The following is a 17673-nucleotide window of genomic DNA, read 5'->3' on the forward strand; positions in this document are numbered from 1 at the left end:
ACCTCCTGATTGTCTCTTAGTACCTCCCCAGTTCCTCCTGATTGTCTCTTAGTACCTCCCCAGTACCTCCTGATTGTCTCCCAGTACCTCCTGATTGTCTCTTAGTACCTCCCCAGTACCTCCTGATTGTCTCCCAGTACCTCCTGATTGTCTCTTAGTACCTCCCCAGTACCTCCTGGTTGTCTCCTAGTACCTCCCCAGTACCTCCTGATTGTCTCTTAGTACCTCCCCAGTTCCTCCTGATTGTCTCCTAGTACCTCCCCAGTACCTCCTGATTGTCTCTTAGTACCTCCCCAGTACCTCCTGATTGTCTCTTAGTACCTCCCCAGTACCTCCTGATTGTCTCCCAGTACCTCCTGATTGTCTCTTAGTACCTCCCCAGTACCTCCTGATTGTCTCTTAGTACCTCCCCAGTACCTCCTGATTGTCTCTTAGTACCTCCCCATTACCTCCTGATTGTCTCCTAGTACCTCCCCAGTACCTCCTGATTGTCTCTTAGTACCTCCCCAGTACCTCCTGATTGTCTCCCAGTACCTCCTGATTGTCTCTTAGTACCTCCCCAGTACCTCCTGGTTGTCTCCTAGTACCTCCCCAGTACCTCCTGATTGTCTCTTAGTACCTCCCCAGTTCCTCCTGGTTGTCTCCTAGTACCTCCCCAGTACCTCCTGATTGTCTCTTAGTACCTCCCCATTACCTCCTGATTGTCTCCTAGTACCTCCTGATTGTCTCTTAGTACCTCCCCAGTTCCTCCTGATTGTCTCCTAGTACCTCCCCAGTACCTCCTGATTGTCTCCCAGTACCTCCTGATTGTCTCTTAGTACCTCCCCAGTACCTCCTGATTGTCTCCCAGTACCTCCTGATTGTCTCCTAGTACCTCCTGGTTGTCTCCTAGTACCTCCCCAGTACCTCCTGATTGTCTCTTAGTACCTCCCCAGTACCTCCTGATTGTCTCTTAGTACCTCCCCAGTACCTCCTGATTGTCTCCCAGTACCTCCTGATTGTCTCTTAGTACCTCCCCAGTACCTCCTGATTGTCTCTTAGTACCTCCCCAGTACCTCCTGATTGTCTCTTAGTACCTCCCCATTACCTCCTGATTGTCTCCTAGTACCTCCTGATTGTCTCTTAGTACCTCCCCAGTTCCTCCTGATTGTCTCCTAGTACCTCCCCAGTACCTCCTGATTGTCTCCCAGTACCTCCTGATTGTCTCTTAGTACCTCCCCAGTACCTCCTGATTGTCTCCTAGTACCTCCTGATTGTCTCTTAGTACCTCCCCAGTACCTCCTGATTGTCTCTTAGTACCTCCCCATTACCTCCTGGTTGTCTCCTAGTACCTCCTGATTGTCTCTTAGTACCTCCCCAGTTCCTCCTGATTGTCTCCTAGTACCTCCCCATTACCTCCTGGTTGTCTCCTAGTACCTTCCCAGTACCTCCTGGTTGTCTCTTAGTACCTCCCCAGTACCTCCTGGTTGTCTCCTAGTACCTCCCCAGTACCTCCTGGTTGTCTCTTAGTACCTTCCCATTACCTCCTGATTGTCTCCTAGTATCTCCCCATTACCTCCTGGTTGTCTCCTAGTACCTCCCCATTACCTCCTGGTTGTCTCTTAGTACCTCCCCAGTACCTCCTGGTTGTCTCCTAATACCTCCCCAGTACCTCCTGGTTGTCTCCCATTACCTCCTGGTTGTCTCCTAGTACCTCCCCAGTACCTCCTGGTTGTCTCCTAGTACCTCCCCAGTACCTCCTGGTTGTCTCCTAGTACCTCCCCAGTACCTCCTGATTGTCTCCTAGTATCTCCCCATTACCTCCTGGTTGTCTCCTAGTACCTCCCCATTACCTCCTGGTTGTCTCTTAGTACCTCCCCAGTACCTCCTGATTGTCTCCTAGTACCTCCCCAGTACCTCCTGATTGTCTCCTAGTACCTCCCCATTACCTCCTGGTTGTCTCTTAGTACCTCCCCATTACCTCCTGGTTGTCTCCTAGTACCTCCCCATTACCTCCTGGTTGTCTCTTAGTACCTCCCCAGTACCTCCTGGTTGTCTCCTAGTACCTCCCCATTACCTCCTGGTTGTCTCTTAGTACCTCCCCAGTACCTCCTGATTGTCTCCTAGTACCTCCCCAGTACCTCCTGGTTGTCTCCTAGTACCTCCCCAGTACCTCCTGGTTGTCTCTTAGTACCTCCCCAGTACCTCCTGGTTGTCTCCTAGTACCTCCCCAGTACCTCCTGGTTGTCTCCTAGTACCTCCCCATTACCTCCTGGTTGTCTCCTAGTACCTCCCCAGTACCTCCTGGTTGTCTCCTAGTACCTCCCCAGTACCTCCTGATTGTCTCCTAGTATCTCCTTAGAACCTCCTGGTTGTCTCCAAGTACCTCCTGGTTGTCTCCTAGTACCTCCTCAGTACCTCCTGGTTGTCTCCAAGTACCTCCTGGTTGTCTCCAAGTACCTCCTGGTTGTCTCCAAGTACCTCCTGGTTGTCTCCTAGTACCTCCTGGTTGTCTCCAAGTACCTCCTGGTTGTCTTCAAGTACCTCCTGGTTGTCTCCTGGTTGTCTTCAAGTACCTCCTGGTTGTCTCCTGGTTGTCTCCTAGTACCTCCTGGTTGTCTCCTAGTTCCTCCTGATTGTCTCCTGGTTGTCTCCAAGTACCTCCTGGTTGTCTCCTAGTACTTCCTGATTGTCTCCTAGTTCCTCCTGATTGTCTCCTAGTACCTCCTGATTGTCTCCTAGTACCTCCTCAGTACCTCCTGATTTTCCAAGTACTTCCTGGTTGTCTCCTAGTACCTCCTGGTTGTCTCCAAGTACCTCCTGGTTGTCTCCTGGTTGTCTCCTAGTACTTCCTGGTTGTCTCCAAGTACCTCCTGGTTGTCTTCATGTACCTCCTGGTTGTCTCCTGGTTGTCTCCTAGTACTTCCTGGTTGTCTCCAAGTACCTCCTGGTTGTCTTCAAGTACTTCCTGGTTGTCTCCTGGTTGTCTCCAAGTACCTCCTGGTTGTCTCCTGGTTGTCTCCAAGTACCTCCTGGTTGTCTCCTGGTTGTCTCCAAGTACCTCCTGGTTGTCTCCTGATTGTCTCCAAGTACCTCCTGGTTGTCTCCAAGTACCTCCTGGTTGTCTCCTGGTTGTCTTCAAGTACCTCCTGGTTGTCTCCTAGTACCTCCTGGTTGTCTCCAAGTACCTCCTGGTTGTCTTCAAGTACCTCCTGGTTGTCTCCTGGTTGTCTCCAAGTACCTCCTGGTTGTCTCCAAGTACCTCCTGGTTGTCTCCAAGTACCTCCTGGTTGTCTCCTGGTTGTCTCCAAGTACCTCCTGGTTGTCTCCAAGTACCTCCTGGTTGTCTCCAAGTACCTCCTGGTTGTCCCATTGTAAGGATTATGTGGTCCTGTGTACAGTGCACAGGTCACAAATCAGAAGTGAACAACATTGGTCCTGAAAAAAGTGGTTGGATGGTTGACTGTTGGGCAGCTTGACTCCTGGCAGTGACACAGGGATCCATTTTCCGGGGTTATAATCATGTAGCGCCATGAGCATTCACTCGGAATGGAATCTGGCACATTATAAATGGACTTATCATTAATAACAGGCCGTCAGTGCCCCTGCCTGATTCCTTGTGGGGCTTCCAATGCTGAACAGATACCACTACTTCCCTATGGGGATTCCAATAGAATGGCTTCCCGTAACCCATGTCTGTTGCCTATATAGATCATTGACCTGACAGGCAAGGGGTTAGCTGGTCACAATTTGTGACCTGGCTTATAGGTTTAAGAGAAAACATGTCTGTTGCCTATATAGATCATTGACCTGACAGGCAAGGGGTTAGCTGGTCACAATTGGTGACCTGGCTTATAGGTCTAAGAGAAAACACGCCTCTAAGGTTTGGGTTGAAAATGTTAAGGATTTCCCGACTCCTGAGTATTTACATTTTCAACCAAAACCGAGGGGTAGTGTTTCTCTGGCTTAAATTTATAAACTGTCAAAAGAGCTGAATTTAAACAAAATATCCAATTGACATTTGAGGCAGGGGGACACGGGTGGCCCAGTCGTCTAAGGCGCCGTGATTTGCTGTGCAGAGTTGCGTCCTTTGGGCACGCCAGAAACCTATGATTGTGGGTTCGAATCCTGGTTCACCCAGATTATGTTTCCAGGTTTGTCAGCACCATACCCGTGCTTGTGGGTTTCACCGAAGTGGTAAACGTCTGAGACCTGCATCACTTCGGGCTTTCCTCCCACATTAAGCTGACACGCCGCGATATAACTGGAATACTGTTAAAAGCGGGGTTAAACCCAACTCACTCACTCACTCACTTAAATTTGCGGCAGTATAATGAGACAATTAATAGTTAAGGATAAAAGGACTCCGAAGTTTTGGTTGAAAAGGTAAAAACATAACCGAGGGGTGTTTTATCCAACTTATGAACTTTCTAAATGCAAGACATACCAGAAAAAATGATAAAAAATTGGATACCTTTTCGTGAAACAATACAATATGTCGCTGTATAAAGTTAATTCGATCAAAGCATGTGAGAGGAAGAACTTTTCAGCACTTGCCCCAGTGGGAAAACAGTCAGTTACAATACTAAACATGCTATGTGAGGCTGCAGGTTCGATTCCTGTCATCCAGAGTGAAAACTTTTCATTTACTGTCCTCAATTTCAGAACATTGAAGGTTTAAAACACCAAGTACAAATTTCATCAACTACTGAACACATCAGGTCTTAGTAGGAAAAAGTAAAACCTCATGCCAGGTCTTGCTAGGAAAAAGTAAAACCTCATGCCAGGTCTTCCTAGGAAAAAGTAAAACCTCATGCCAGGTCTTGCTAAGAAAAAGTAAAACCTCATGCCAGGTCTTACTAGGAAAAAGTAAAACCTCATGCCAGGTCTTACAAGGAAAAAGTAAAACCTCCTCCCAGGTCTTTCGAGGAAAAAGTAAATCCTCATACCAGGTCTTACAAGGAAAAAGTAAAACCTCCTCCCAGGTCTTTCGAGGAAAAAGTAAATCCTCATACCAGGTCTTACAAGGAAAAAGAACCCGGGAAGATCCAGGGTAGAACAGACCTTCAACAACCCATGCTTGCCGTAAAAGGCGACTATGCTTGTCGTAAGAGGCGACTCAAGGGATCCGGTGGTCAGGCTCGCTGACTTGGTTGATGCATGTCATTGTATCCCAATTGAGTGGATCGATGCTCATGATATCAATCACTGGATTTTCTGGTCCAGACTTGATTATTTACAGACTGATGTCATATAGCTTGAATTTTGATGAGTGCGGCATTAAACACCAAACAAACAAATACCAGGGAAAAGTAAAAACCTCCAAAGAGGTTATTACAAGATAGGAAGATGCATACAATACAATAGGCAATAGTGGCAGCAGGTTTATAGTTTGTAACCACTGTTACAGCTGCCATGATTTAGCCAGAGCTACAGATAAGCAGCGTATTTGCATAAAATAACCCCTAAATATATTCAAAACCCAATTACTTTCAATCAACTTGCGTACAGAAATCTAGCATTAAATGAAAAACTCAAAAGTATAAAAACAGCACGCATAAATACCCAATGAAGCTTTTTCAGCATGCGTACAAAGGAGCTAATTTCCAAAGCACAATTACAAGCTTATTTACTTTCCGATTCAAGCCTATATATTTAGAACAGTTATATACATCTACTACATTATTTCATTTTTTTAAATCTTAAAATGTTCACTAATTTTAGAAAAACCCAATAGCGTGATGAATAGATGAGTGAAAAACTATTGGCGACCCAATGGAAAATGTTATAACCCAATCAAAATCGAAACCCTAGAGTAAAAACTCAATTGCTCCAAGAGCTATCTGCAACTCTGTTTTGCCCTGATATTTCTGGACTATTGCTTACTGTGATACGGGTGTGGTGTGGTGTGGTGTGGTGTGGTGTGGTGTGGTTAAAGCATTCTCGGTCACACCAAAAACCGAGGTTCCAACATGGGTACAATGTGTGAAGCTCATTTCTGGTGTCCCCCGCCATGATATTGCTGGAATATTGCTAAAAGAGGCGTTAGACAATACTCACTCACTCACTCATTCACGATGGCGGTGAAACAGGACGACTGTGAATGGTGGGATGAGAGTGGCATTGCAGCCAGTGAGGATGTCCTGGCATGTTTTCTGGGAGCAAACATTTGGTACAAATTAAGTCTTCAATTTGATTTGGTATGGACGTAACTTCGTTATGGTGACAGTTATTGGGGATGAGTTATAAATAATTTTTCTTTTGACCACTAGATCGCTGTGTATGGTTGGCTTGCAATCATACGACCATTGATTACCATGGCCAACAGTTTTTCATTCTAAGGTTTGTGGATACGGCTGACCGGAGTCAAACATTGCAGTCAGAAAATAATTTTAATTAGAGCGTCACTCGAGTTTCTTTTGTAACGAATATATTGTTACTAGTCGATAATAGTTTAAAACTCAACTCTTTGAAATTTTTATCAAAAATTGATATCTAAGGAGACAAGGTGTGATTCTATCATCAAAAATCATTCTTCCAAATTCTTCCAATTCAAAGTCTTGAGTGTAAAAATACAGCAATTATTTATTGTGACGTCATGGTAACTGATGACATCGATGACCAAAGCATTGTGATGTTATTTCATTGTAGCGATACCAGAATTTCTTCTATGGAAGCCGGTTTTGGATAATAGATTGTTTTACCTGTCCATATTGCATCATCTTTAATAACTGATCAGAAGGATGAAAAATGATTCAGCTTAAACAACTTACAAAAACTGACTTCTACCTCTGGATGATACTTCAACAAAGGCTTCTTATATGTAGGTCTTCTAGAACATCCAGTACAGAGACTGGCAACAATGCAGTATAGAGTCTGGCAGCAATGCAGTATACGACCCATGAAGATTCCGGGGTAGAATAGGTCTTCAGCAACCCATGCTTGCCGTAAAAAGCGACTATGCTTGTAGTAAAAGGCAACTAACGGGATCGGGTGGTCAGGCTTACTGACTTGGTTGATGCATGTCAGCGGACCCAATTGCGTGGATCGATGCTCATGACATCAATCACTGGATTGTCTGGTCCAGACTGGATTATTTACAGACCGCCGTCATAAAGCTGGAATATTGCTGAGTGCGTTGTTAAACAACAAACCAAACCAGTATACTGGGTGTAACTTACAGGACTTGCACAAATTGGTTCAGACTGCCAGCTTTCAGTGGCATTCATTTCACAGATCTCATGTGCCTCTTCGATCCTTTGGGTCAGTTGTGTTAGGGCAGGTTACCCCAACTCTATCCTCAGCCCTTGGATCCCCTTTCTGATCAGCCACCTCTTCACGATCTTTGTGGTAGGGCACCATTTGCCCCTTTACGATCCTTAGAATTAGACACTACTTTACGATCCTAAGAGTTAGGCACTACTTTACGATCCTTAGAGTTAGGCACTCCTTTATGATCCTTAGAGTTAGACACTACTTTACGATCCTTAGAGTTAGGCACTCCTCTACGATCCTTAGAGTTAGGCACTACTTTACGATCCTTAGAGTTAGACACTACTTTACGATCCTAAGAGTTAGGCACTACTTTACGATCCTTAGAGTTAGGCACTACTTTATGATCCTTAGAGTTAGGCACTACTTTACGATCCTTAGAGTTAGGCACTACTTTACGATCCTTAGGGTCAGGCACTCCTTTACGATCATTAGAGTTAGGCACGCCTTTAAGATCCTTAGGATAAGGCACTCCTTTACGATCCTTAGATTTAGGCACTCCTTAATGATCCTGAGGATAAGGCACTCCTTTATGATCCTTAGATTTAGGCACTCATTTACGATTCTTAGAGTTAGTTCCAAGTTATGGGGTGGGCTATCCATCTCTTTTAACAAATTAATCCAATGTGATTTGAGGAAGATCTATATAAATTTTATCAAGTCCTAGTGGAAGAAATGGCTACAACAGATGGACATAAAGGTAAACAGTAAAGGTAAACAGTTGGGTGCTGATGACTTGGTAAAGGATCACTAATTATTTTTGATAGCTCCACTGGTCCCAAGGTGAAGCGTTGGCTAATCAGATTAACTCATTAGCTAAGTTTAGCTTCAAGCAGTCAACTTAGTTTGATTCTCGATGCAGAGCTAATTAAGATCCTGGAAAGTGCGCCCGGTAAAATTCAATAATCGCCAGAAAAGAAAACCTTCTCTTTTTTCATGATACTCTAAGAGTTGCAAACAACATGCTCCGAATCAGTGATTATTTCTCCCACTTCCAATGGTACTAAACAACTTTGGACCATGACGTTAAACAAATATGGACCTGTTTGGCCTCCTTTAGCTGATTGGTTAGAAAAGAATCTGTAAACTTATATATAGAAAAGGTATAGTCTTATACTCAAACAAGAAAATTGGTTGAACATTTTTGAATGTTTGACCATTCTTGTCGGACTGTAGACCAACTCAGCTTATTGCGTGTCATTGTAACCTGATGGCGCCGATTTTTGCTTATGTTTTGTGCTTTGCTTTGTTCAGTATTTATTTTTATAAAATTGTGGTTTTTGTTAAGATTCAAATTTTCTTTAATGAACATGATCATAGTGAATAAAAAAGTTTGGGATCCAGAATATTTTTATGGAATTGTGTCTTCAGTCTTCACTTCAAAAATATATTCCCCAAAAATTCATGATTTCTAACTTTTTTGGTGTAGTATAGAACCACGTCCCAAAAATTGGACAGGAAAGGAATATGCCAACCATCTTAATGTAAACAGGGGCATGGGTGGCCCAGGCGTCTTTGGCGCCGCAGTTCGCTGTGCAGAGTTGCGTCCCTTGGCACGCCAGAAACCTATGATTGTGGGTTCAAATCCAGGTTCGCCCCGATTATGTTTCTAGTTTTGTCAGCACCATACCCGTGCTCGTGGGTTTCACCGAAGTGGTAAACGTCTAAGACCTGCATCACTTTTGGCTTTCCTCCCACATTATGCTGACACGCCGCGATATTACTGGAATACTGTTCAAAGTGGCTCACTCTTCATGTAAATTATCATACTTAAGAGTCAGAACTAGGGCTTGGACGGGTAACTCAGGTACACGGGTCGGGTGGGTACTGAGTATGACCCGGGTACCTACAGGACTACCCAGACCCGTGGTTAGTCACGTGATTTATTGTTAAATGACAAAAGGTATCTAAAACTCTATGTTTAAACTACAAGTCACTAATGTTCGCAGTTCATCCTGACTACTACGCCCATTCCTTCTGACTTTTATATGTTTGAATAAAAATAAAACTTCAGTGTATACACCAGATCGTTTCATACATGTATCTTAACACATTTTACCAGAGCTACGGTCAAACTTTTCCCAATCGGACAGTTTGTACCTACCTCTTGAGACCTACAGCGGGTACCCGGGTAGGGTCGGGTTACAGGGGGATGGGTACCCGGGTAGTAAATTTGGACTTGTCACAGCCCTAGTCAGAACATATACCTGTGCCCTAACACTTCTAATGCTTGGTCCTGAGTTGATTATTAACTGGCTGCTGTTCCATAAGACCCATGAAGATCCGGGGTAGAATAGGTCTTCAGCAACCCATGCTTGCCGTAAAAGGTGACTATGCTTGTTGTAAAAGGCGACTAACGGGATCGGGTGGTCAGACTCGCTGACTTGGTTGATACATGTCATCGATCCCAATTGCGTGGATCGATGCTCATGATATCAATCACTGGATTGTCTGGTCCAGACTCCATTATTTAAAGACCGCCGTCATATAGCTGGAATAGTGCTGACTTGGTGTAAAATAGTTTCCCTCTCACTTGACAGCGTAAAACATTCTCTTGGTGAGTCCAGGAAAGAAAATTGAAACAGTGGAATGCGATCAAGAGGATTTAATGTATTGGTCCACTGGGAAAGAGCACCACTTGCTTGTGTCCAGGGCATTCTTCAACGAGATATAAATGACATATTTGACATCCCGGCTTGTGTGTGACAGGAATAGATCCTGGATCAAGAAAACAGCACATTATGTTTAACTCACAGGTTTTTTAAACTCAGTTGACATTTTACTCGTCTCAGGATATTTTTTGGAGCGTGGATAGATTAGTGGATTTATGTCTGGCTGATGGAAGGCTGCAACGAATACGCTGTGAGGCGAACACAATTCGTATCACAAATATAGAGTAACCAATACGATTATTTAACTCATGAATACAACAAGTCGGCAGCTGATGTATTATTTTTTATATTCAATGAAACAATAACATAAATTATTTGACATGGTTTGTTATATATATTAAACATTTCTATACTGCACTTATCCAGGTACTAGTATCTGCTCAGATGCGACAATGACCAGTGACCACAATACTGTTAAATTAAATAGTATAAGAGTGTTGTCTTTGAAGAAATCTATGCATATAATGTTCTTATGGATATTTTTATGTAAATGCACATAAATATTCGATTCTAGTGGCCACTAATAACAAATTCAATTCATGAATGGATACAGTTTGATTCACCGAATAAGCGAGTGAATCGTAACAGCCCTTGTCAATACTAAGGGTTGTTAATGACATGTTTGTTAATGACATTAGTGTTAATGACATTAGTGTTAATGACATGTTTGTTAATGACATGTTTGTTAATGACATGTGTTAATGACATGTTTGTTAATGACATGTTTGTTATTGACATGTGTGTTAATGACATGTTTGTTATTGACATGATGACATGTGTGTTAACGACATGTGTGTTAATGACACGTGTGTTAATGACATGTGGGTTAACGACATGTGTGTTAATGACATGTGTGTTAATGACACGTGTGTTAATGACATGTGTGTTAATGACATGTGTTTTAATGACATGTGTGTTAATGACATGTTTGTTAATGACAAGGGCTGTTTATAATGTGCTTGTTGATGTCTAGGGTTCATTTGTTACCAGGGTTTGCTGATAATGATGGTTAGTGTTTAAGGGATTTGTAAATTGCTAGTGAATACTGATTAGGGGAACTAAGCAAGTCTACATTTTGTTCATACTGTCAACCACTGGTTTAACAGCTCCGGACTGGAACACAATTGGGAAACCAGTGTGTTGAATTTATGCAATGTCACAGTGTCTGTTTTAGTATATCAATTTATTCTGGCTGTGGTATACAAAAAAACATTTAAGTTATTTGTTGTTACCCTGCCTGGCATTTGGCATTATGGGTCTAAAACAAGGACTGGTGGCTCGGAGTCAGTATACTGTGTCTGAGTGGGGTATTAATCATTACATTAGTGCAGTAAACTTGAATGCCATTTCACCTCGACTCACCTTGACTCATCTCACCTTGACTCACCTCACCTTAATTTGACTCACCTCACCACACCTCGACTCACCTCAACTCACCTCAATCAACTCACATCACCTCGACCCACATTGACTTACCTTGACTCACCACCTCGCCTGACCTTGACTCACCTCAATCGACTCACCTCTGATTGACTACTCCATACTACCACTGTCAAATCTCCTGACAATATTCTGAAATATTTCAAATTCGAATAAGCATCATGCAAGAAATACAGCGAGCTGTAATTGATGAAGTTGTTTCATCTTGGGGTGTTTGGGCATCACTGCCTTTGGCGTCAAATAAGACATTGAATCATTACAGTCTGCCGAAAGGACGTCTTATTTCTAGCGCTGTCGATTATCAGGCAACAAGCAGTAGAGATGAAGGGCAGGAGAGTCTTTGAGAAACAATGCCATTGGTTTCTTTGATGAAAAAACATCTTCGACTAGAATAGTCAAGATGATTATTTTCTAAACCAAATAACAGAAAAATCAATCATGTATTTATTTTGGAATTCCTTGTGTGAAGAATAATGATGTTCACTATTCAATGCCAAGGATGCAAACAACGCTCTCTAGTTCACTTAATTAGTTGGTAATGATTTCATAAATATGATTTCATAATGTGTAATAGACAGATGTGACCTGATTTTGTAAAAGTTAATGGTTTATGTTTAAAGCTTGTGGCAACCTGACGTCAGTTGAATGCAGTGTTGCAAATAATTAAAGGTGACATTATTTATGTTCTTGGTAACATCTTCCATTGTTAATGATGACATCATCCATTGTTCAAGGGGACATTGTTCATGACATCATCCTTTGTTAATGATGACATCTATTGTTCAAGGGACATTGTTCATGACATCATCCTTTGTTAATGATGACATCGATTGTTCAAGGAGACATTGTTCATGACATCATCAATTGTTCATGGCATCATCCATTGTTAATAATGACATCAACCATTGTTCAAAGGAACATTGTTCATGACATCATCCATTGTTCAGGGGCACACTAGGCCCAGTCGCCTAAGGCGCCACTATTCACTGTGCAGAGTTGCGTCGCTTCGGTCAGAAACCTATGATTGTGGGTTCGAATCCTGGTTCGCCCCGATTACGTTTCTAGGTCTCTCTGTTGCCAGCATTGCTTTGTTGGACCTTTGCTATATTCACAGGACAATGTGCCACCAGTAAACCAACCCACAGTGTACACTTAGAATTCCTTCATATAGTGACCCATGAAGATCCGGGGTAGAATTGGTCTTCAGCAACCCATGCTTGCTGTAAAAGGCAACTATGTTTGTCGTAAAAGGCGACTATCAGGATCGGGTGGTCAGGCTCGCTGACCTGCTTGATGCATATCATCGTATCCCAATTGCATCGATGCTCATGACGTCAATCACTGGATTGTCTGGTCCAGACTTGATTATTTTATAGCTGAATGCGGCATTAAACAACAAACAAACAAACAAACAAACAAACAAAACGCACGCCTAAGGGGTGGAGCTGTTATACCATCTGCATGGCAAACTGATTGTTAAGCAATTGTGTTTACGATGATCCGTCGTTATGATCCATCAATTTACTCTTACTTCTTCAATCTTATCCCCCGAAAGTATTCCCAACCAATTTTGCTTCTCTATTCTAAAACTATTTGGTACCTCCCATAATGATCTTGTTGAGATGTGGCTCTGATTTGAAAGATCGTTGCCTGGGTCAAGACTGACATTCTAATTATCTGTAAATTAGTGTAAGAATGGGATTGTATGAAGTTGGTCCCAGTGGTGTATTTAGCTGCAATATATCAACATAGGGCCGCTTGGATGTGCTCTTGGTCTTAATTGTTTCAATTTGTTAAGAAAGTTGGGTTAGCGGATGAAAGACTTTGCAGAGACACGGGGACTGTTTTAGCCTTGTTCTGAATTGTTGCTAGGTGAACAGTATGTTATTGCTTTGCCAATAACTGGTAAATGTGACATGTTTACTTCTTTGAGATGTTATTGATTTGTTCTTGCCTCTCTGATTGGACTGATTGAATCTGCTCGTGTGTATTTGAGTGAGTGAGTTAATTACGATTAAGTCATGCCGCTTGTAGTGTGATTACGTGGACGGGCGGATGATAATGTCAGCAGGACCGCTTCTCTCGTCTTTTGAAAGAGCGTCTGTCCGAGAGCGGAAGGTCTGTGGTTTAATATTAACGCCAGATGTGTCGTACCAAAAGATGTCACCTGGCCAGGCGCTTGGCTTTATGGGGATAAAACATGTACTGTTTGGCTAGGAGTCCGTATACTGTGTCTGCGTCAGCTATCCAAGTAAACTGCGGCATGGTGTCTCGGTGGACACGTGCACATCTTTAGCCTAATTTTACCACATTTTGGTAATTTTAGCATGGGCCGTTGACCATATAAGCTGTGGTTGGTGATATATGTTGTTGCAGAGTGATGATGCTCAAACCTTAGTAATATTGTACTCATCCATTCCTTAGCAGCAGGGGGCACGGGTGGCCCAGTTGTCTAAGGCGCTGCGTTTCGCTGTGCAGAGTTGCGTCCCTTGGGCACGCCAGAAACCTAGTGGTAAACGTCTGAGGCCTGCATCACTTTGGGCTTTCCTCCCACATTAAGCTGACATGCCGCGATATAACTGGAATACTGTTAAGAGCCGTGTTAAACCCAACTCACTCACTCACTCACTCACTCCTTAGCAGCATGTGTACAGAGATTTTGTTGACAGGACAATGACAACAAAACCAACAAACAAACAACAAGAAGCCCAGAAACCTATGATCATTTCACTCTTCTTGCATCAATTAAGGGGTGGGGATGGGGGGTAGGTTAGTGGTAAAGTGTTCGTTCAGAAAGGTCAAGGCCCGAGTTTGATTCCTTAAATCAGCCAAAACCAACACTCACTCTTGCATTAATGCTTCTAGCCTGAGAGACCCATGAAGATCTTGGGTTGAATAGGTCTTCAGCAACCCATGCTTGCTGTAAAAGGTGACTATGTTTGTTGTAAGAGGCGACTAACAGGATTAGGTGGTCAGACTCGCTGACTTGGTTGATGCATGTCATCGATCCCAATTGCGTGGATCGATGCTCATAATGTCAATCACTCGACTGTCTGGTGCGGACTCAATTATTTACAGACCACCATCATATAGCTGGAATATTGCTGAGTGTGGCGTTAAACAAACAAGCAAACAAATCTAGCCTAAGAAAATATGAGATTGCTGTCTAAAGACAGACAGAACAAGCTTTTCAGTCATTTTATATCAAAGACAAGATAACAATTACATCTAAAAACAATGTTTTGTGGTGAAAAAAATATCCATCAATTACAGACTGGTTTTGTTTCAATTTGAATTCAGTGATTTTTGTTAGTTCTACAGGTAACAGCCTGACAAAGTATAATTGGTTTATTGCCCGAAGGCTGACATTGATTTTGTTGTCTCAGGACATAAGTGTATTTTCTGATTCAGAAAATATTTTGTTGTCACGTTAATATCAGTGTCACCTCAATCATACTGACATCAGTTAAGATTCAGGGTCGAATAGTCTTCAGCAACTCATGCTTGCCGTAAAAGGCGACTATGCTTGTCGTAAGAGGTGACTAATGGGATCACGTGGTCAGGCTTGCTGACTTGTAAGGTCGTTTGGTGGGGTGCAGATTTTGGATTTTGGTGCAGTGGATATTGATTATCCTTATTGATAGTTTCATTGGTGGTGTTGAAATGCAGCATTTAGATTACATGTGTCTGGTGTTACATTGCTGGTGTTAAACTGTTGGTGTTATATGCAGTCTTTTTATGACTGCAGATTGCTATTCTGGGTTATAGTACTGTCAGGTTACACTGGGTCAGACAGGCATAACTTACTCAAGACTTACGACAATTGACAAGCATGGCTTACTCAAGACTTATGACAAGCAAAAAGCGTGTCATTTTCTAGACTTTTGACAAGTGTGTCCTACTGAAGACTTATGACAAGCGAAAAGCATGTCATTTTCTAGACTTATGATGAGTGTGTCTTACTCAAGACTTACGACAATCGACAAGTGTGTCTTACTCAAGACTTACGACAATCAACAAGCGTGTCTTACTCAAGACTTACGACAATCAACAAGCCAGTCTTACTCAAGCCTTAGACAATCGACAAGTGTGTCTTACTCAAGACTTACGACAATCAACAAGCCTGTCTTACTCAAAACTTACGACAATCAACAAGCCTGTCTTACTCAACACTTTCCACAAGTGTGAATTACTGAAGACTTATAATGAGCGTGACTTTCTCACGACTTACAAGTGTGATTTTCTTAAGGCTTACTGCAAGGGTGATTTACTTAAAACTTATGACGAGCGTGACTTTCTCACGACTTTAAAAAAGTGTCCATTACTCAAGACTTACTCAAGACAAGGGAGAATTACTCATGGCAAATGACAAGCATGACTTCCTCAAAAGACCTAATCTGTCTCTGTTTCATCCACAACACCTGTCTCACTGAATGTCAAACTGTTTCCTCAGAAGTGTGAGGTGTCTGTTTAAAGATGGGATAAAGATTTTATGTTCTCGTGTCAGAATTTTCATAATAAAAATGAAAGTTAACCAATAGGACAGTTTTAAGTTTGAATTTCTATTTTTCCAAAGATTATTCCCAATATTCATTGCATTAACTACAAGAAATTAGGCAGGCTTCAAAAGTCTGAAGACTCCTCTAGCGGCCATGTTTAATCCTTTGTGAGGCAATGTCCGTCATGATGGATGGGAACAGAAGGTTTTTAGGAAAAGTTGAACCTGCGGCCAAATCTATTGAAATGCATGTGACAGAACGAGCGCTGATGACGAAGAACCCGCCGTCAAGGACAATTCCTATAATGGAGAGGAGGATGCTAAAATAGCCCTGTCAGAGCGAAGAGGGAAATGCTTCGTTGGACTTTCGACATCATGCCAAAGAATTCTACCCCAAAAAAGAATGAAATTTGAATTCGTTGTTTTTGTCTGGTTTAAGTCTTGAAGGCAATTTTGACAATCCCAGGGGGGTTTAATCAAATTTGCAACCGAGTCACATGTTGTCTTTTATCCGTGTTCAAAGGGGGGCGTTTTTTAGAGGAAATATATTTGAAGGTTGGGGATGGTAACCCTCCACAAGGCCGTGCTGCCTCCTCAAGCCCTTGATTTACGATACGTGTATTTCTGAACGTAAGTTGAAGACTAGAAAATCCATTTTAAGACCGCTAATGTTAGAATCTGTCAGCTGGTTTCATCAGGAGCTTTTTTTCTTCCGACTTAAGACGTATGTACTTGATTTCGGAATTAATGTCATCAGGATTTTGAGGTGATGCTGTTGTGGCTAATCATCTGTACCCGTTGGCATTACAATTAGTTTCAGAATAAAGTTTGTGATGCAAGGTCAATTATGAACATGAATCTTGTTCCAGTTTTTACCTATGCAAGCATTTGGGCTGTAATTCCAGGAACTCTTCAAACGGAATAAAAAAATTTTACATGGACATCATTATTCTACTTTTTCATTTTGTTTCTTTTTTGGGGAGAGGCACAATCTTTGGGTATTGACACAGTTCAGGGGGGAGACATCATTGTCTTTTGTTATTATGGTACACAACACGGCGGCCATTTTGAAAAAGCAACCTTGGGTCATTCCTCTGCCATTTCTTTTTCATTTGTAATTTAATTTGGTATTTTTAAGTTGGATGTGAAATACAACACATAGGTTCCAGGGGTTTTGTTTTTGCAGTGTTTTGAATTTAGGCCTTGTTTAGAAATTCTCTCAAAAAACTTATTAGCCTCTGTAACTTCTTCTCAGCAATTGTCAGACTGAGGGAGCTGAACTTTTGCACGTGTCTTCCTTCTTTTTATAAGGACCCGTAAAGATCCGGGGTAGAATAGGTCTTCAGCAACCCATGCTTGTCGTAAAAGGCGACTATGCTTGTTGTAAGAGGCGACTAACGGGATCGGGTGGTCAGGCTGTCTGACTTGGTTGATGCATGTCATCATATCCCAATTGCGTGGATCAATGCTCATGATGTCAATCACTGGATTGTCTCTTCCAGATTCGATTATTTACAGACCGCTGTCATATAGCTGGGATATTGCTGAGAGAGGCTTTAAACAACAAACAAATTAACCTTGTTGGATTTGTTGACAATATGCATCTTTTTTCAAGATCCTTTTGTGGGTAGTGAAATCAAACATTGTTAGAATTGTCCATGTGTCCGTCCATGTGTCTGTAAACAATCCAAATCTGAAGGCTAATAAGCAGCAGTTTGTGCAAATGGTTTCAGAGTTGCATCCTTTGTTTCATCAACTCCTGTTTCAGCAGCAGGATAATTGGAAGTTTTTTTCATCAGAATCACTTGGGAA

General features: G+C 42.3%; 1 protein-coding gene across 11 annotated transcripts in view; it reads left to right on the forward strand.

Annotated features, from left to right (window-relative positions):
- Positions 1-17673, forward strand: part of LOC139448502 (peripheral plasma membrane protein CASK-like) — a 483162-nt gene that overhangs the window by 198883 nt on the left and 266606 nt on the right. The window lies entirely within an intron of this gene.

This window comes from Haliotis cracherodii, unplaced genomic scaffold, assembly GCF_022045235.1.
Source record: "Haliotis cracherodii isolate W230 unplaced genomic scaffold, xgHalCrac1.p SCAF_7, whole genome shotgun sequence".
NCBI lineage: Eukaryota > Metazoa > Mollusca > Gastropoda > Lepetellida > Haliotidae > Haliotis > Haliotis cracherodii.